The sequence below is a fragment of the Sceloporus occidentalis genome, unplaced genomic scaffold (assembly GCF_023333645.1).
Source record: "Sceloporus occidentalis isolate IW3139 unplaced genomic scaffold, rSceOcc1.0.p SCAF_44, whole genome shotgun sequence".
Classification (NCBI taxonomy): domain Eukaryota; kingdom Metazoa; phylum Chordata; class Lepidosauria; order Squamata; family Phrynosomatidae; genus Sceloporus; species Sceloporus occidentalis.
Window position 1 is genome coordinate 8,082,914 of NW_028317024.1, and position 22,808 is coordinate 8,105,721.

Sequence of the window (22,808 nt, forward strand, 5' to 3'; positions counted from 1 at the left end):
TGGTATTGTCGCTCACCTCCCTTCCCGGGATGAACTCCACCTGATCCCTATGTATGAGGTCCATAATTAATTAGGGAGATGGGGAGATAAAGATTTGGAATTGTGCAGCAGTTATCAGGTTTGGGTATTACGGATATATGGGCTAAATTGGCTTGCGGATCTATTGAGTTTAACAAGGAGATCAAATGCGGCCCTAATTTTGGGAAAAAATCATGGTAGTACAGGACCCAGGCACTTGCCACTTGAAGAGGACTTAATAGCTGCATCAAGTCCCTCCAGGATGCTAGGGGCTTAAGTGGGAGATTACCCAATATGTGTTTACTAAGGCATGTTTCCATTCTCTGGGGTGACAGATTGTATAAACCTTGGTAGTACCGCTGGTAGCAGTACGATATGTCCTACGACAAAGCCTACTGTCGTTATCTCTAATTTTACTGATGTAGCATGTTTTGCCCAAAGGGAAAACCTATAGAAATGTTTGTGCGCCAAAAGGTAATTCCCTTTGAGTCTGGTGTCAGTCATAGCTTCTAATTGTGAGCATGACATAGTCATTGAAATCTTTTTATGCATAGAACCTAGTTGCATTAGGCATCCTCGAATTACAACATGATGGGCTTCCTATACAACAGATTTGGACACATCAGTTGTAAAGTAGTCCACCAAATGGGTAGCGAGCTCCAAGATGTGTGTGGGGTTAGATAGGAGATTCTCGTTATGTCTCCAACACCAAAGTCTCTTGGAATTTCTTTCATAATTTAAGGGTCATGTGTACTGGCGCATGATCACTCCAGGTGGAGATGACAATGTCCGTAGAGTATAGCAGATTCAAATTATGGTGGGGGAAGATAAAATGCATCTATTCTAGTATATCAATTATGTGGGAAGGAGAAAAAGGAGTAGTCCAGATAAATAGATTGCTGGGTGTGCCAAGCGTCCAAAAGTTGGGTCAAGCTTAAGGTCAAGCGCTTAACTTTATTTGATATGAAATCTACCTGTAAACATTTCAAATAAAGATATACCTGCATGCACCACTGCATTCACTCCTAATTTACCTAAACCCTCTTCAGGAGTCCTCACAGATATAAAACCCTTTGGACCAAATAGTATTATGGATAAAATGTTATCCTGCAGCATTCCATCATAACAACCATAACTGCTCCTTCCTTCTAACAGACAGTCGGATACCTCCAGTTCTCACACATTACAATCAATATCTAGTATTTCATTTGCTAAGCCTGCATTACCCTTTGGCTGAATTTATAGCTTTGTTCAATATGGAGGCTCTGCATAAATAAAAGATCAGTTCTTTACAAATAAAATATTTATTTTGAGTTAATTAAGGACACTTAATTAAGAAATCTATGAGTTTTGAAAGCTCGGTAATTCATCAGAAGAGCAATTATGTTGATCCACTAAAAGTACTTACTCGTCTATCAGATCAATTCTGCAATCAGGACTCTGAACTAGTTACTAATGTATTTTATTGCCTAGTGAAGAAGTAAAACAAAAGCTTATATAAATACCACAACAGATAAAATGCATAGTTTCAGCAGTCTATATAGTGTAATGTTTGTGTTATGTGACAAACATTTTAAATGTTGTCCCGGGCTTGTATAAATAGAACACATAATATATAATACATACGCACACTTTTCAGAAAATTCGCTTGAATATTTGACCAGCTCACACGTGTTATAGGAAGCCTCATGACCATAGAGTGAATAGTATTTAGAAAAAGTGCATAAAATGCCGATTATTTAATCACAAAACGTAGCTTGTTAATCTAAGCAAAGTAATTTCACTTACATGCAAGTCTAAATTATATCACAAAAAGGTCCAGGTTATACTTTAGTCTATACTGATCTTGACGCAACTTGAGTTTCTGCTACCATATGTGAAATGGTCATAAGTAAACAAAAAGTGTTCTGCAGTCATGTCAAGAAATAACACAGTAATGGGACAGGGACCAATAGTTCTATACTTGTGGACCCCCCTATTGGTAGTGGGGGGCATATTTTTCAAGACCTTCACAGCAACATAAGAGCAAACTGGGAAACATGCTCTGTGTAGTCACTTTACCAAGATAACAAGCTAACATAATAAAAAAATTTCATAGCTAAGACTACCAAAAGATAAAAATGACCACTAGCCCTTTAAGCCAACCCACACACGATCTAGCAGCTTTAGCTACAGAAAATGCTGTCAGTTTGATTATATTCTGAGAAGCTTTGATTTGCTGAGCATTTAAGGTTCACAGCAGGGAAATACCCAGCAGTTTACAGAAACACCCTGTTTATGAATAAAATCTCAGAAAGCTTTAAAGCACGGAGAATGGGCAATCAATTAAAAAGACAGTCAGCAAATTTAACCTAGCTACTAATACTCAGAAACACAAAAAATGACCATAGTTTCCTACGCCTGCAAAAGATACAAACAGCATCAATTTGTAAAATGGTATCTATACTTTAGAGATTCACAATAAACTATTCTAGACTAAACATTTCAATTGACAGCTAAACTAGGCCTATACGAATGACCACTAAAGGCACTCTGGTTTCATAGAATTTCATAGACATCACTCTATTTAAGATTACAGTAAACACAGCACTATTAACAGCGAACATCATGGGAAATAAATTAAAAATTAAAAGAAAACAAAAGACAATGTGTGTATATGGAGGGTAATCGAATATTGGAGTAAACTGAGATTAATATAAGGAAGCACAGAACATCAGGCCTAGCGGTAGATTTTAAGAAGCTCTGGATTATATACCACATTTAAATAAAACTATTAATCTAGCAAAAAAAGATATTCAACAGAATGTTAAAGAAATGTATTCAGTGTTTCTCACAAAAACAGTACCAAAATGAAAACGATATCACAGAACAATGGACAACATACTTTATATCACTAAAGGATAAGCAATTTCCAAATGAGCCAGTTGATGTCAAATATCTTAGTGGAACAGCACCTTTAAAAGTTAGTTTCAGATTCCTTACCCCATAGAGTTAAGCTAATGAAATTTGTATTTCGAGGTATCTCTCAGTCTCGTGCTTCTAGAGATGACTGTAGACCATTCAGTACCTTTCGACGAATGTTCCAGGAACATGTTATTCAAATTACATTTTGTACAGCCTACATACTGTAGGATTTTAAAGCTTTAGAAAGACTCTTAAGCTGCATGTGTAACATTTTACTTTTAAGTAAAAGGACAAATTTTACTAAATATACTGACTACTCACCCAAAATTTAAACCCTTCTAACAAACAATATATTAAAGAAATTAAAGTCAAAATCCTTGCTTAGTCCAATACTAAGCACATCTCAAAAGTATTTTTTATTTTGATATTTATTATTATTTCTATAATTATAGTAGTATAGCATCCAATAAAAAAAAAATCATACAAAAAAATAGAGAAATTCATGTGGGGAGATGCTAGGATAGGGGGACAAGTGTGAAATTAATGGAGAAAACAAAATGCTGTGCAATTCAGACAGCACTCATTAGTGGCCTCTTGATAGTCTGCTGACGTCAGAACACCCAAATTCACTTAGTGAATCATGTTCCCGCAGTCTGTTCTTTTACCGTAACAATCAAAACCCTGAATCATTTGTTCGCTGAATCACGTCACAACACATTTAAGGTTCTATAAACCAAAGGTCTGACTATTCATTTTCTAAAGAATATATTTTCACATTTCTTAGATAGCCAGCATTAAATAATACATAAATCCAATACTTTCAACACAACATGGAAAGTTAATATGGGCCTGTCAGCAAAACAAAATGTTGCATAAATCGATATAGCGTTATTATGGTTAAGCGATTTACGCACAAACATACACATAGAATAAGAAATTGCATAAAAGTCAGAGGCAAAGGCATAAAAGCAGACAAGTCAACTCAAAAGAACTAAAACATAAATGCGGTGGGATTCAAGCATCAGTTACGTCGGTAAAAATAATAATAATTTCTCCAGAAAGTGCTGCTTTAAACAATATTCTATACCTTGGCGCCTTAAAACCACTCTCCAATACGTAAAATATATATTTTCAGGTAGTAAACAAGACGTTTTCCACTTTGGTGGGACATTCCTTGGAATTTCTAGCAATAAAAGAAAAATAAAATATAAAAAGAAGTTTACAGGCTGGATAAATTAGAAACGAAGTCTATGTTCACATAAATGCCATCAATGTACATCCTAATAATATACCTAAGCCACGTCTTAAAAGTGTCTTTCTACTTTAAGAAAAATATATCTTAATAGTGAAACAGTGGTAGTTTACATAAAATTCAATAGCATTGGGGAAGATAATGGTATTATAGAAATCAATAAATAACAAAAATAATAATAGTGTTTTATATTGCGGTTTAATCACTTAGCACAAGGGCACTTGTAACATGTTTGCTAATAAAAGCAATGTGATTATATTTATTTTTAACCCCTTAATGACAAACATGACGAAACGTGTATAAAACATTGGAAGGTGAATGTGTCTGTGTAGTGCATAGAGGGAAAGGGCTATATACATGTACGGGCTCAAAATGCATTGTTTTCAAAGGGTTTTGGGACCGCCCATTGACCGTAAGGGGTTAATACAAGCTATGTGTGTATACCATGGGAGCAGCCATCTTAACTTCCTGTCCCCATGGCAACTTCTCACCACCCAGGTGATGGAAACGCGTGAGAAAATCTGAGATAAGGACAGGACAGAAGCAATTTATTACACAGCTATTCCCCCCCAACTGCCAAACACCTCTGCCTTATGGAGGTAACTTACATCGACTTAAGGAGAAAAAATACCAGCTATGTATTCTTTCAATATATTGATTTAGTCATTCCACAACTATGTAGATTACAGAACGTCTTGCTGAATTGTGATAAACACCAGAATTTAGCTCTTTTGGTCAATAAGGATGTAACTCAAGAAATGCAAACTTGTATAAACCATGCCATTGTTACATTAAAATCAAAAAGTAGAAAACAAATAAAAAAGCACAACGCTATACCACCACTCAACAGAGATTCACAAAGTCAACTGCGTGACATGCTTTGCGCATTCAAAAAAAATACACTTTGTGGCGACAAACAAATATGATATAATGATCAAAGGTAAGATACATTCAATATTTATGCTGCGGAGCTCCAAGAGCACAAAAAAAATGATTTGGTTGCCACAACTCATCTCGGCAACATTGAAGCATTCGTAGAAAATAACTGAACAAACATTAAAACACAACATCATTGGAGTTGTTAGGTAGGGCTGTCATTGAAACATCACTGGTAACATACAGCATGGAGCTCAAAATTAGCAGATAAATATAATAGAATGCTACAAATTTGATGGAAAAAACCAAATCTAAATCACATATCCTGGAATATGCAAATAGATCCCTTTTTCTTTAATGTCTAAATCAATTTAAATCTCATTAAAGATAAAATGTCAAAACATGGCTGGTCTTATCTGAAAAGAGAGTTTTAGTCTTGTTGCGCAAGTGGCCATTATATATATATATATATATATATATATATATATATATATATATATATATATATATATAAATAAATAAATATCACAGAACCAGGGCCACTCTCTTCATCTCACTAGAGAGTAAATCCGTCAGCTCACAAGAATAGTTGAGCATCCGCTTAAATGTCGAACTGGGATATGAGAACAGGAGCAATGTATTATGAATAATTCACGAATGTATATAAAATATTAACCTGTATTATTTCCTGATGGCACACAGCAATTAATTTCAAATGGGAAAAGGAGTAGATGACAATGGATTTAACCAATCCAAACCATATATCAAGGGAGCATTTATATTACTAGATCAAACAATGGTGATCCACTAGGCCACTGAGCCCCCAAGAAGTGTAAGTCTGGAAGGTTTATCGAAGGGGTAGTAACGCTTCAAAATACACTACCTATGGGTGCTTCAGCACACAGGTAAAACATTCACAGCTTCTTGTTTTGCCATTAGGTGCTACTCATACCAACCAGGAAAATAATTGACCCATTGTTCAAAGCTACAAAATATATACTACAAAAAAATGAGCAAACTCCCTAGGCCTAGAGCGTATATATAAGCTTTTATGTCATGTGACATAAACCACAGATTTCTACGTTTAATCACGGCTGCCTCTTTAAAAGTAGTATTACTAGAACTTGTTTTCATTATGTGAAAATAAAGGACTTGAAGAAGAAACATACTTAATAACTCATACAAACTCATACTTCATTCTATGAAACAGTTACGCCTTTGTTTTTGTGACATGGAGGGGGTTGGTGGCTCGGAAAAAAAGAAGCAGACAGTAAAATGAGATCTTAAATGCTAATCTGTTCTGAAGTATGTTATTTATGGACTAATCTCCTAGTTTGTCAAATACTCCAGACGAGAACAGCAAAACACTGGTCACCTGGCAGAGTAACAAGGTCACAGCTGAAGAGAGATGTTCTGAATCAGATGCTCATCAGTTATTCACATAGGAAAGTGTTGTCCCACATGTTAATATAGAAGACTTCATAAACACCAAGGACATACGATAGGGAAACATGGTGGGGGTCACAAACAGTTTTATACAAACTGTGTACTGCAATAAGATGTATAGGGTTTTCAGGCAGACACAGGGCTGTACAAACTTGAAAGCTACATCTGCACTCTTACTTAGAAACCAAAGGCACCTACTAAAACAAATTTGTTTAGCAAAGTCATGCGCTAAGAGAACTAGTGATTGGAACAATGGGGCATTTTCAATATTGTGTGAACTCCCAATCATGCCTTTCAAGCGTCCCTATGTAGTAGGCACAGTGTGGCTTTTGGACCCAAACCCCTCTGTCCCTCTTTCCTGCCATTTCCTGACGCACCACCCCACGTGCCATTAGACTGTATTGTAGCTTGTGTTCCTGATCTCTGCATTATTGACCCTTTGCCTGCCTGACTACTCTTTTTGCCTGTTCTCTACGTTTACCAGTTTGAGTTGTCTGACTACCTGCCTCGTGTATGGACCTTTGGCTGGTTTGACTGCCCGCTACGTGAACCGACCCGGCTATCCCGTTCGTTAGTTTGCTGACTGGTTCATTATATACCAGTTGTGAATCCTGTCTTGAACTGGCACCCGAAACGTTGCTGTATCTACTTAGTACCGATACTTATCTGCTTGCACGGAGGCCTCCTTGCTGTTGGGATGCTCTAAGTCCTGGTTTACTCTCACAGAGAGCTTCTCACTTGGTAGTTGTATTCTGGGCAGAAGAACTTGTGCGGTAAGTGCCTCTGGTGTGGGAAGTTATTTAGTAAACTTTCCCATTCCCTATATTACTATGGGGTCACAGCAACAAGATAGTAGAGAACCACAAAAGCTGAGTATATAGTCCACCCTGGTGTGGAATAATCCTGCTGCTACACAGAGGTAGATCCCATTGACATGGGGGTTCCTTTCCACATTCTGGCAAACACCATTATTGTGCACTGAATTGCGAGCACTGCTTTTATTGCCACATTCATTTTGTATAAAACTGTACTGAAACCCCTTCCCCCTCCCACCACCACCACAAAACCATACATCAAGAGGTTCCGACTCAATGAAATTCTCCAGCTTTACTGGAAGAATATTTTCCTAGAAAAACAATTCCTGAAAAAAATAGCTACGACAGCAGTATTTCTCAGTTACTGTTGCTAGCGTGGATGAGTAGATGGATTTTATGCTAATTCAATTCCTACAGCCCTGAATTATACAGCAATAAGGGACCCAGAATAATCCAACGCTTATGAGTCATTTGGCTGATAATGTCGGAGGTATTAATGGCAACTGTGAGCATGCAGAAGCCTGCGGAATGTAATTATAGCTAAGAGCCATGTGTCTAGATGCAGAAGCTCACATTAATAAAGCATGTGTGTTTATTAAACTTATAAACCAAGCCCAATGACGAAATGGAGACCTCATTCTTAGAAGTCATAACCTTGAAAGATAGCCTTTAACCATTAAAGAGTTCATAAGGTATACAAACTTTACAAGTAATGCCCATGTAATTTTTTTTGCACACCTGTCGACTAAAAAAAGTTATCAGTTTACATTCGCACACAAAAAATATTTCCATATGATACCTATATACAATAATTCAAAGCAGTGAAGCTTGAGAGTTAAAGGCAGATGGATAGAAAGAGGAAAATGATCAGTGAACGACAAAGGAAACACTCAAACCATCAGTGCCACCTTCTGCAAGTTATGTAACATTGCACACCCCAATCATTTCAGGTGTCCACAATGGGGACAAGGCAAGAGGTATGAAGGGGCAAGGCTGGCCCTGGCAATGTGTGGAGACAGAGGCATGGTCTTCCACCCACGTTACCCCAAGAGCCACCATGCAGTGTTCAGCTGCAAAGTGTGACAAGGTGGCTGCATTGGAGCAGCAATAGGAGGTCTATGCTGCAACAGTGGGACAGTGGGGCATCTACTGTCCTTTCCCTCTCTGAAGAATTCACGTACATCCGACTTACTAGCATTTTGAGGAGGGTCTTTGCTCATCCGTACTCTGACGTGAGCCACAGGTTGCTTACTTTCTTGCACTCCCCACGCTTCACGAAACATGCTATTTCAGTATGTTATGAATCAAAACTATCCCAATAAACTGCCATATATGAAAAATTGGGAACAGGAGCTTAATGTAGAATTTTCAGAACAGGACTGGTCATTCGTAATCACCAATTGCCATGCTAGGGGCTGAGGATTGTAGAGGGGGTGTGAGCGGTCAAGGGGAGGTAGTGAGAGTTATTAACCCCTTAAGGACAATGGGCGGTCCCTAAACCCATTGAAAACAATGCATTTTGAACCCGTACATGTATATAGCCCTTTCCCTCTATGCACTACACAGACACATTCACCTTCCAATGTTTTATACACATGTTTTGTTATGGTTTATTTTCTTTTATCTTAATCACATTGTTACATTTCAATTTTATACCTCTGACATGCATGTACAGCTGTGTCTTTTATTGCTCTTGGACTGTCCATCTGCAAATATTTGGAGAAATAAATATTTAGCCACTGCCGTCCTTCGTTGTATCTTGACAACCATAACACTCTTTCCATACACAGTCTGTGGTATACTGTTTGTATAGTGCCTGCATATAGCAAGGCACTAGGTGCTCTTTACAGTGTCAAGATGTACAGTTAGCACACTGTACAACTAAATACTCCGTGTACACTACAATGTCAATATACGTCTAGATACTCAGTGCTTTACATTGCTGCAAAATGGCCCAAAATGTTACCATAATGTATAAACTGTATGTATAGCAGCTGAAATGAAATAAGTTGTTTTATTAAAATCTAATTAAAAAAAAATAAAAAATTACAATTTAGTGTAGAAGAATTAAATCATAATTAAATTCCTGCAGCTTTAGATATTGGGTATTTTTCTTTTTATAAAATGCTTTCTCACATTAAAAAGTACACTGATATTTTATACAAGGGCTTAATTAAACTTCTCATTTTCCCCTTGACAATATGAAAATTAATAGCTTTAGGATATATTTTTTCATATGTTTATATAAATTTGGCTACAAGGCACTATCAAGGCCTAAAATATAATAAGATACATTGTGAAAACATACAGCTTCCCAGCAAGGTATTGTATTTTGCTTATAACCTACACCGATACTCTCTGGATGCAAAGCAATGTGACTTGGTGGACTGCTGAGAGCCAGTCTGTCATAACTCGCGTTAGTAGCCATAGGCACAAAATCACAAGAAGCTGACCTTGGCAGTAGCACATTTACACTTCAGAGATGTTCAGCTTTATTAAACAAGTGAAATGAAGGTGGTAACAAATTATATATACCTACATATTTATGTCAAAGTGAAAAGGGACTATTTATCATTCCCTGTTGCAAGCTCTATGAGGGTCTCATATTACCCTCTGAGTCCCTTGTGGATATATATGAAATGCCTTAAGGAACGTTGACGCTTATGTGATGAGTTCCATATCAATCTAGTGTTCCTTTTTAGAGAGGGTCACTGAGACAAAATGCATTCCAGTATGACTTAAAAAATACCTTTTAAGTGCTTAATACTGATATTTTTAAACTATATATCACTATAATCACTTTATAGCAGGAGTAGATTGTAAGCGATCAAGACCCTTTAAATTATTCCATGGATTGTACCAGTGCTACATAATCTGCTGGCCCTATATAAATAAACGTAATGTAATGGCATTTATTTATAATCTTTAACACTAATCTTCATGGTCACGTTAATGTTTACTAATGAATATGGTAGCCATCTAGATGATATAATAAATTCAGGTTAGTAAAAGCTATATAATACAGTGAAAGCAATTACATATCGGCTACTGCCCCATCCTTCAGTATATGGTAAACATAGATAAATGGTATGACTCTATACTATATATAAATATATAACCTAGAAATTCTTTATTTATCGTAGACAGTGCATATAGCGATGACAAAAGACTATAATACATTACAATCCAACATTCCAACCATGAAAATACTGGTCTACAACTATAAAAAAAGGCAAAAACCTGCACCTTCAAAATCAAGGATAAGGAATCATCATGGTGTCTTAATAGTTTGGAAAGTAACCACAATGCACATCAAAGGCAGTATTACAGAGAAATACAGGTCCAAAAGCTTTAAATAGACTTGGACCCAACACGAATACACACATTAGTGTTCTACAACATTTAAGAGTAAGTTAAGAAAAAATACATGATGTCTGAATTCTTAATATGAAACAAAGTCTACCAAGTACTTGTTTCAACCAAAAAGTAACTATAGGAAAGTCTGCTGTGATGGGAAGTGAGTAGCTGAATACATATTACATAAGGTGAGCCGCATATTTCATCCTGCAAACTGCTGGAGATGGATAAATCAAGACAACAAATCAAACAGGGTACAGGCTCACTGCAGCCTGACATCTTTATTTCCAAGGACAGCCTCGCCAAGTTCAAGATTTGTTGCTCTATCATGTACAGAGCACACAGATAAGAGATGGGAAATGTAATACCGCAGCTAACTGCACTGTGGCATGGAAATCATGTTCAGAGGCTCATTATTTGTGCCGCTTGTCCATTATGAAAGTGATTGGCTTCACTGTCTCGAAGTCACAGACTTGGAAGCCAAAGCAGAGACAAAATTCCGTTTATTACTGTTAATATGAAGCACGCTGGATTCCACAAGTCGCTGAAATACTGCCATTGTGTCGTTTATATACTGTATTTGGTGTAGAAATGCTGGCAGATACTATAAATCTGTGTCAGAAATGAGGCTCGCCAGATATAATACACAACACACATTCTGTGCATTTTGTAGCTGCAAACCTCAGCTGAATGCGTGGGAGTACTATCAGCCAATCATCTTTTATGAACTGTGGTTGAAGTAGAGGGGCTACAAATGCCAAATTGACAACAACAGGGGGTCTTCTACTGTCTACAGCGACTTCTGTTCTGGCTTTAAAACAGTCCTCAATAATGCCAAGCCAAACGCAATCTGTAGTTAAATTCCCCCAATTGAACACATTTTTCACAATATCTTTGCGTGGGCAATTGTTTCACCAGGACGCTTTTATGCCCAAAGGGGTTGTATTACGAGATCAAGAAAACCTGGACTGTTGGGAGAAAGATTACTGCACTTTGAAATCATAAAAGCCTTGGTTAGGGCCGTCGGGCTAAAGGCAACACGTAAAGGCTTCTTTATTGCCCTATGCCTTACTAAAGACTTTATTTAGTAGATTAAAAGAAGAAGCTGTAGAACACTTAATATACAGATCAATTTATCCCTCACCAGAATTATACATATCTTGCCGAAATAACTGCCAAGATATGTTGTGTGTATGTGCTTGTGAGTATGTCTTTGTATGCATGTGATTGTGAGTTATTGTGTGCATATGTTATTTTTCTTCTAGAAGGTATAGACAACATAGCATTACATCAGGGGTAGGCACCAACATGCAAGGTTAGCACTTTGAGGTCTGCAAATTGGTTTCATGCAGAAAATTCGACACTCGGGTCCAAAAACTTTTACCATTACTGATCTAGAGGATATTAACAGAAGCCTAGAATAAGTACAAGCCATGGAAAGAGTGTATCAGAAGTGTATTGCCAAAAGTGTTTGAGTCCTGTTTTTGCATTTCTCGTGATTAATAGGTTGTAAGGTTTAGGTCTAAAATTCTTATCGGAGATAGGAAATTACTACTGTAGAATAAAAAAAAATGGGAAGATTACATTCGAAAAAGTTTACAAGATTGTTTACCACGCTGCATTTAAGAACCGTGAAATGATTCTAGTACAGCCCAGGGAACTGCATCAAAGTGTGCCGAATTTAATGCAGATTTGGAAGTTCAAAGCTTTATGTGGTCTTAGGCAAAAGGGATTTCATTTTATGCAATGTAATAATAACATACACGATTTAAAAACAGAAAAGGATAAGAATAAATGGGTAAAATGAACCATCATTTTATACAGTATTTTAATAACCACTTTTTATCAAATGTATGATATTGGCTCTTTTGACCTTTTACCATTTGGAAAATAATGCAGATTGGGCTTGCAGGAGTAGCATTAATCACAGTTATACAATAATTATGTACTTCCACTATGCAAATGTTTTCTTTCATAATTCCTTTTTCTAGAGATCCTTTAATAAAATCTTGTAGTTGCCAATTTAAAAACCCAATTTACTTGAATAGTCGTAAGTCTTAATAGTCTTATATTATCTAGAAAAAAAAACCCCTCAGGTTAGAGCTATTTTTAAAGAACCATAATGATAAAGGTTGGTTGTCACTTAATATTAAAAAGGTCACATACAGACACATAGGCTTGGTGGCCAGAACTTATTCAACATTTCTTATGTATGACCTCCTGTGGCAATTAGGTCAGCTGAGAGGATTGATAGATACCCCAACTCTGAACTAAATGAAGAATAAAACATGTTACAAATATTTTATGACCAACCATCAAGGGGAAGAGATCAAGACACAATTTCAGGTAGATAAGGGAGAGAAAGGGAAAAAAAGCAATTGGGGTAGAAATATATAAATGTAAAAAAAAAAATACACTTCCTCCTTTACATCTCTAAACAGAGCTCTAAGCATTCTGCATGTGTTAATAATAATACAAGATGCCCATCAGTAACGTCATCCTATGATGGGGAACAGTAGTGCAATCACGAGGTCAATAGCTTCAGAACATTAGAGAGTAATATTACCGGTTAGTATGTGGGTATGGGCAAATCTTACCACAGATTCATCTTATTTTATTATTGTGACTAAACGGGTATTTACCCGACTGTTATATTATGACTTCATTTTCACTCTCTAGAAATTCTAGTTTAGGTTATACAGCCCTGAGATCCGGAATTTGTATAATATGAAAAGGAGAGGGGTGTTGCCGTGGTGGGTGTTCTCTCTAAAGGCAACGTACAGTGAATCAACACGCCAATATTTCACATATTAACAGGGCTCATACAGTCACTTTACGCTCGACAAAGCACTAGGATAGTGCTGCCAGGATTGAAGATTAGACAAGTTTCTGAGCCTGAACAGGCTGCCATCTGTCTATCTTGCCTGGTGCGAAGTCTCATCTAGGAGACTTGTTCCTTAAAAGTATGTTAATACCATATGTTACTGTTGAATGATCAGTAACACCAAGACATTAAGCAGCACAAAGATCCCTCATTCAACATGGAAGACTCTATCCGTAGCCGCTTTTAAACTGAATTAGGGGAATTACATCTCTTTACTTCGAGGCACACCGTACATAAGCGGAGATCATTCGGCTCGGCTTCAAACCAAATTTATCGCTCTGTTAACCAAGACTGAGACAGCTTCATTGTTAATTCATGCTAATAAAAAAACATTTTATCGTCACTTGTCAGGCATTAAAGCTCCAAACAAAATTCATTACATATTTCTAGCCTGCCCAGTGAGATAAATAAGCAAATCTAAAAAAAGAAAATTGTTGCAGCGTCTCCTCAATTACAGATTTAAAGACATTAATAACGTGAATTTACTCAACTCTCTTAGACATGAAGTCACTTGCTCTGCTGATGTGTAGACCACAATATTCCCGGGATTGCTTTCTTCTTGCATGTCTTTACGTCAAGTGGGAATCTTAGCCTTCATGCAGAATTGCCCCCTTGGTCTTTGAAAGTGTATCCTTAATGACCTCAAAGTTCTACAATCAGTAGACCAAGAACAATAATTTGGTCCCAAACAGATGAGAGTATGTTAATTAAACAAAATTATGTTAAACAAAATAATAATTGTTTTATAATATTTATTTTATATACCAGAGATCACATGTTCTAAAAACATAGCTCTGAAAGGTGATAGGAATGACGCTGTTGGTAAAGCAGACTATGAATTTTGAATGAATCTTATTTCTTCAAAAGCATGAGCGGAGGAGGATTAAAACAAAAAAATAAAAAAGCACAGGTGTAGAATGCAACGGGGTGTCTTGCACCATGGTGTACATGCTCTTCGTGAAGCTTTTTTTCCCCCCTAATCCTCATTCAAGACGGCAAGCCATGTTATTTTGAGATAAGAAAGGGGGTGTTTTTTGCTTGCAAACCAATCCCTTGCTGTGTAGGAACGTGCCCCCTGGAAATGTTTTCTTCATGCTTATAAATACAATTTTCAGTGCCGGTAGGGCATTTCTTACCATGTGTCCAGAATAGAGTCTGTGACAAATACAAGCTACACAACTAGTGTATCAGAATATATTATTGTACAGGCGTTAGAACGCACTCATCCATGTTTCTATCTCTAAGAATCTACCTTCTGCTGCAATATATATATATATATATATATATATATATATATTAGTTAGTTAGTTAGTTAGTAAGGTACCTGCTAGCACACGTCTAGTGCTTGTAGTGAAAGCAGGCTGTTCTCAGTCAGAGAGAGAGGCTGTTTCCTCCACCCTGCATTTATCTCACAGTGTAGATTTAAACCTGGGCCAGTCAACCCATTAGTATAGCTGGGACTGCACACTGACGTCGGCGGCGTGCCCACTGACGTCGGCGGCGTGCCCACTGACGTCAGCATGAAGCACCCCCATTAAAAGGAAAAAATAGGCGGGGAGTGTCAAGACCCCGCTCCCGCGACCCGGAAGATTCGGGTCTTGACCCGGAGAACCGGAGGCGCGGTGCTCACCCGGCAATCTCCGGGTCACTCGGATGAACTGCTCTTTCCAAACTTCCAAACTCCTGCTTACATAGAAGCCATCTTTCACCATGTCACAATATAATATACATATACAAGTCATGTATATATATATATATATACACACACACAAACACACTATTGTTCAAAGGTTTGGGGGTCACTTGGAAAGTTCCTTGTCTTTAAAAGAAAAGCAAATTCTGTCCGTTAAAAGATCAAACAGATCAGAAATACAGTGTAGACGTTAATGCTGTAAGTGACAATTGTAGTGGGAAACAGGTGATTTTTTTTAATGGAATATATTCATTGGTGTGTTGTGTTCGCTAATCCAAGTTTAAGCTTAAAAGGCTAATTGATCATAAAAAAAAAAAACCTTTTCCAGTCATTACAGAGGTTTACTTGGTTCCCATGGAAACAGCTAAGAGACCCTAAACTTTAGAATGGTAGTTTAAGTATCGAAGAAGCTGTTCTAAAGAAAGGGGTTCTTATTTTTATCCTTTTCTTATATTTTCTTTAGGGCTGCAACTAACGATTATTTTAAAAATCGATTCAACTAATCGATAATGAAAATCGTTGACAACGATTTTCATTATCGATTATCGATTTTATCGATTAGTTGTTTCAGCCCTAATTTTCTTTATTCATCGTAAACATATAATCTCAATAAACCCATCTCATTGTGGCACCAAAGCTTCGACACAAACAAAGGCTATCTGTCCTATATGTACATAATATCTGGACCCCTCCTCCATGTTCTTCATAATGCTATAGCATCTACAGAAGAGAAGGCCTTCTGTGATCTCAGCTGAAACCTGCCAGCATAACAAGCAGGCCTGGAGATCCTTTCGGAGTGCAGACTTTTATGTGATCCCCAGAAATGTCAGGGCAGACATTAATTGGCCAGCGCTAAGCTTCAAGAATTCCCAATTCATGTCAGAATGTGACAAGACATGTTCTAACTTCAGTAAGGAGACAAAATACTTATTTTCTGCCCAGAAATAAACTATATCCATGAGTTTATTGGTAGGGTCTAATTCTCCAATCAAACCCTGTTCATGGGTCTCCATCTTGTCAAAGGAACATAAACCACCTTGGCCGTTCAGACATCTCCTACAAAAGTTGGAGTGAAGCAATTACAAATAAATAACAATTCGTAACAGAAAATGCCACAGCCATAGTTACTTGATTTAAATTATCAAACATACATTTTATGTTAAGCCTACATTTTATTGTACCCTAAATAAGCCTATGTAACAATGTTTACAGTTACAATATACACCATACATGTATTGGAAGCCAACCTTAAGTGTGTACCATAGGAGCAGCTATCTTATCTTCCTTTTCTCAGGACCTGCATGATTATTGCTCTGCATTAAGATATCTCCCCTATTGTTAAGTACCCCATTGCTGGCAGCTGATTATACATTACATTAAGATTTATTTATAGAGCAGATTCTGTAGCGATATTACAATAGAGGCAAGTGAAAATTCACTATCACACGAAAATGGACCGTATTCATACAGGACAACGATTCTTAGGGTAGAAGAAGGGAGAGCATTGCAGAACAGGAAATTGCTAGGTTTGTTACTGTTTGACACAGACCATAGCTTATTTTAAGTTAATTAGTCCCACATTCATTCATTAAATATCTCTAAAAAAATTACATTGGCTGGAAAACAAACTGCACAATCTATAGACATAATATTACAAAAAACGTTATGCTAAAAGGTGAAAGAACTCTTACGTCCTGGCCTTTAAAATTGGCATTTTAGTTTGTATGAACATGTAAAACTATAATTCCAGACCACATGCACCCATACGATCAACAATCCCTGAGCAGTTGAAACAAACAAACCAACATTCCCAACCACGAGAAATATAAGCACCCATAGCCTGCATGAATGTGCTCTTCGTAACTGTCTTTTTCTCAATTATTAGAAATACTACAGTAAATAAATCTCTTATTTTAACTTCTTTTATGTAAATATTGTAGCTTATTTTATACCTCTTATTAAAAGGTATATGCTGATGATGTTTGGTCACAAAGCCCCTCAAAATGCCCACAAACATTCTGCGAACCTATCCCAACTATGCCAAGCACAACATTCAGCCCTTGATGCTTTAACTACAGGCAGACCATGCGGGTGTTGTGGGTGTTCCCGCATCTGGCTGGGCAGGATAAATGTCATAAAGATGAACCTCTTGCCCAGGCAACATTATCTCTTTCAAACTATACCAATAGCTCCGCCGCAATCGTTTTTCTCAAAAGCATGTAAACACATGTGGCACAGTTTAAGGCCGAGACTAATCTACTCAATTGACACTCTTCAAGTCCAATTACTAGGTGTCACATTTGCTCCAAGTGGTAGACTAGTAGACTATCATCACCAGCAGATAAACAGAGGGTCGGGATCAAGAGAGAGACGCCTTGCCATGGGGGGATATGGCTACCCTTGAACCAGTGGAGCAGTCTGTTGAAAAGGCACTCCTTGATCTACACTACGCTTAAGGCCTGGAATGCCCCAAACACAAAACATTTCCTCACTACATTCCCCTCCCCCATGACACCACTTGCGCACAAACCTGATTTTAGGATAGGTAGCGGGGGCCATGTTGGAGCTGCAATGTAAATACTGTATATTGAACCAGTCCATGCAAATATGATTAGGTAAGTAAACCAAGCTTACACTTTAGGCAACTGACAGAATGAAAGGCCGGGCTATTTGGCCACACGCTAAAGAGGTGGAGAATGATATGTCTGTTCTAAGCAGGGGAAAACTTTCATATTTTAATCACCTTCTCCTTGAGTTTTTGGCATGGAACGTTCTCCTCCTTATAGCCTTTCAATTTGTGGCAGGGGGTCTCAATGAGAAAGTGTCACAAAAGGTCTTCCTTAAAGGATATTGGCCGAACTCCAACTGACAAAGGGCCATGTTAAAATATAATTAAAAAATTCAGTTACATTATCAATCCTATAGATTTGGAAAGACTTCCTAGAAAATACGATTAAAAATATAGTCTGCAAGGAGCAATGTATCCAACCTCTGATATTTAAACTAATCAGGATGGTACACTGGGAAAAAGAAAATCAGGGTAGCTACAGATGGCAGTCTTTCATACAACTACACCTTTAACAATTACTTTAATAATCCCACCTATACTTTTTAATCCCAAACTATGTTACATTCCAATATAATTGTATTCTACTTAATAAAACGTATATAGGTACACTTCACATAAAACCATAAGATATTTAGATAAAGTATAGATCCAGTACAATAAATTGTGTATAACAAATTAGCTACTGCAATGTTTTTTGTCCCCAAAGGGAAAAGGCAATATCTCCTAACCTGATTCAAATTCAAGTCATCACACAAGGAGAAGAAATGTTTTCCATTTATCCAAAGGGTTTATTGAGTAATAAGATTAGAGAATTTACTTCCGGCATAAGAAGCAGGATTTGCAAATCCGGTAATGAGATGTAAAACAATGTTATAAGATATTTTACTTAAATGATATTGAAAAATTCCTTTACCTGCAGTACAATAGATTTTCTAATTGCTAATTATTAAATCATTAAGCCTTCCCATGGCAAAGAAAAATGCTGAGAAGTATGTTATACATATTATATATTTAATGTACAGACCAAAAGGTAAGGGACTTTGCCTACAGTGGCTTATAAATTATTCTATACAAGTATAGATTTAAGAAATTCCCAGTTATCCACAACAAAAAATATCAACTGTCAAAAAATAAGAAAAATAGGCTTTGCAGAACCGAGACATATATATATATATGTGAATAGCAATTGATCAAGAACTGAATATAGTAATTATTAACTTTATGGTAGTCTTCAGATATTTACTGTGGTTTGAAACTCCCAATTCTTCTTTGAAGCAGGCAATACCTCTGAAACTCCCCTGGTTTAGGATGACCACATTGGCCATATTTTCCAGGACATGTATAATTTTTAGATATAATGCTGCCCTGCAGTATGTGGGATATATAGACTGATCGAATGGAACTAATTATCAGTTATACAGCCTCCATAATGCAGGGCAGCATTTTATCTGGGCTGGTCAGCAATATGTTAAAATTAAAAAACATGGCTTGCCCAGGGAGGTGAAAAAGCAATGGTGATCGATGCATTGTAGATCCCACATCGAAAGATGCATTTCTGGGGCCACACGCTTCAACACAGGTGTCTTGATTTGGACACCTGAAATGTTGGGTGTATCATAATGGCAATATTTGTTAATTATCACTGTAATTATTTATCAGGCATATACAATGTAATTTTTTGTAACACTTGGTTACTTTTGGGGAAATTCTCATTTTTTTGCTCCATAAGCACGTAGGCTATTTTCACACATGGACAACAAAGCTTTCTGGGCATCAAGTGGAGCATCAAGTGCTACTACCTTGAGTTATGACAGGGAGAGCCCTCCTACCAATCCTGTGGCCCTTGTTTTCCTCCTCATCTAATACAATACCCCCCTTCCACAACATGTATGTTAACATTGGCTAAACCCATTTATAACACATGCATTCCAACACTTGCTAAAACCTTGTTTTAGAGGTAGCGTGGTTATGTATTATTTATACTATTTAATTTGTAAACACATTTTCTGCTCTTCATTTACACACTATAAATATTGTTTTTATATACAACATTGTGTACCCGCCATATATCCTGAGATCCCAGAAAAACAAGGTATCAGAGAAGGGAAGAGGAACAGGTCCTAAAGACGTACGTACTCTCCATCCAAACAAGGGACACTTATTAGGTAGGACACCATGCGTCACTGAGCGGTATTTATTAAATGAGCTGAAAACCTGTGGTGTTGGTAGAATGTTTAGTATCTAACTGAGCGAGGCACTTATTGACCAGGTGCTTCTTAACTGACAAGTGTCAGCATTTCTGATTTCTTTATGCATTAGGTAAACTATAGAGCCTGATCCAAGTGGACTTTCAAACCGTACAACATTGAACACACACATTAAAGGAAAATATTACAATGCAGGTACCCTTATTTACTAGAACCAAAACATAAATATAAAACAAGCTCTATGAAACCTAGTGATGTGAACTACTTAGGACAATGTAAATTAAACCTAAAAACATTTTGTTTGTTCTATAGTTCATCTTTTCTATCTACTGCACAGATTTAGTGACTATGAGATCAAAATTCAGAGGTTTTTTTAGCAGTCTTCTTCTTCTGACAGCTAATGAGACTTTCATTAAGGGAGCACTTAGTGACTAAACGGAGCGTACAGCCTGCCTTGCATATGCAGTATTATACAAAACAGGAGAATGATACTTTTTCTTTCTTAAGAATCAAGGTTTCACTTCTTACTTATGCTCCTTTGTTCAGAACTGCTTCCTCCTGTTCTTTTTGTTCCATCTTCTCCTGCCAAACCTACAATTCCTCCAGGTCAAAGGAAAAAAAACAGGCCCAGCTGCCTTAAGCCGTCCAACGTGCAGGTTTGCAGTCCTCCCTGCTGTTTTGGCTCGAGTTCTTCAGACCGGAAAAAAATCAGAAGCCCGATCTCTGAATCTTTACAAATGCCAGAACCATCTAAGAGGAAAATAGGACAAAGCCACCCCAGGCAAGTTTGTACTAAATATCTGCCGGCTTGGAGACTATGCCGCAGTAAACATAACACATCGACTTGCAGGATTCTGAAATAAAAGATGTAGAATCCACCTTGAATTGTATGTGGTATTGTCAATCTTCTCAGAGAGTCTGGTTTTCAATTAGTCTCGTTTTTATTTTTTTCTATCTTGTTTTGATATTGCCAGTTGATTTTCTAAAAATATGCATTTTTTCATTTTATTAATTCTTACTCAATTTTACTTTGTATTTATGTTGATTTGTAGATGTAACTGGTGAAAGAAAACAGCATGGAGCATGGCTGCACTCAAGCATCGCTGATATGCATACACTTGCCGTTATTATTTAGTAAGGTTTTTAAAACAAACAATTACATCCTTTAATTCAGAGCGCTGATACTGCCCACGCTCTAAGAAACCAAAGCCCCAAAACTGTACACAGAGATAGAAATATTTTTTTAAGCCTGTGAGAACCAATTCATATGTCTCTTCCTACAGTGTAAACTGTAGGTAATAGCTTGTTAGGTCATCTAAAAGGTTACAGTGAAGATAGATTTTGTAATGTAACAAACTCCCCCAGTTTGAATCTATCACAGATAAATAGCTTTCATTAACAGGACAAAGTTTTTTTTTAAATTATTGTTGTTTTTGTAAAAGTGTATTATATAGTGTATAATCTTACAGGGGCAGTTTAAAGTTCCAATTTAAGAAACTGGGTATTTTTAAATTGTTGTACCCCACATGACCATGGCTGTGTGTTTCTGTTTAGCCGTAATTTGTTTTACTTTCTTCTCTCTCATTTACTGTACAACAAAAAATATAATTTTTTTTTTCAAGGGATTCCTTGATATTTGCACCATTATTTTGGATATATAATCTAATTTACAGTTAAAAAAAAATGTACTCATCTAAAAAGAGCTAATAAAAAAAAGCTAATTCGATTTTAATATTTGTCTTGAGTTTTGAAATACCCAATGTTTTTTGTAAGTTATAGGGCAATAAGTACAAGTAGCTTTTGCCATTTAAAAAACATTTTTTCATATCTGAGTGTCCCGGCCTCGTGTCCTATTTGGGACATATTTGCAGCCCACCAATCTAATGTATCCCCACCAAACCCTATGTTTTAGAAAACTAGACACCCCACGGTATTTTAGATGGTGGCATTTAAACACTTTCCATGCACCAATTCTACCACCAGCCTTTGTCAAAGTTTGTGGCAGTAATTTAATTACATACAAAAATTATCATATCAAGGCATTTCAGCAACACTGGCTGAGTAAAGGAAGTGATCGTAGATAGTTTCCTAAACTCTTTGCAGCGGCAGGGCGCCGCCATATTTAAGAGGCCTGCTGTCTTTTATCAGGGCAATTGCGATCACTTCGGAAAGAGATCACGCAGTGCCACTACATTTGTTTTTAGCAACACCATCTGAGTGAAGAAAGCTATTGTTCATCACTTTCTAACTTCATTTAACCCCATGACGTGTCAGGCACGTATGTTTTTCTGTGAAATGCACATCTTTGATTTTAAGGGGTTAATACATATTCTTGAAAAATAAAAGCACTTAATTGAGCTTGAAGCTGCAACTCTGAAGCTGCCCTCCTCCTCCGTGATCTAAATATTCTTGCCACTGATTGGCTGTTGGACATCCCACCGACAGCATTCACCAAAATATTTCTTGTGGTAAGTTTATAAAGTGCAATGCCGAACATATCACCTGCATAGAAAACAGCTGGGGAGGGTGGGCAAAAGCATATGGGGGATTTTGCTGAACCCCATAAGCATAAGGCAGGGCTCGACAAATCCCAGGCGCCAGGTCGCCATGGCGACAGAGAATTTTGTCCTGGCGCCTAGGTTTTGTCAGCCTCTTACATCCAGAAAAAATTGTCGATGTAAGAGGCTGAGTCACCACATGGGGGCGCTGCTGCTGTCTGCCCAGGAGTCTGGGCAGACAGCACAGCCACACAGAGCCCGCCCCCGAGCCAGAGATCACTCCCACGGA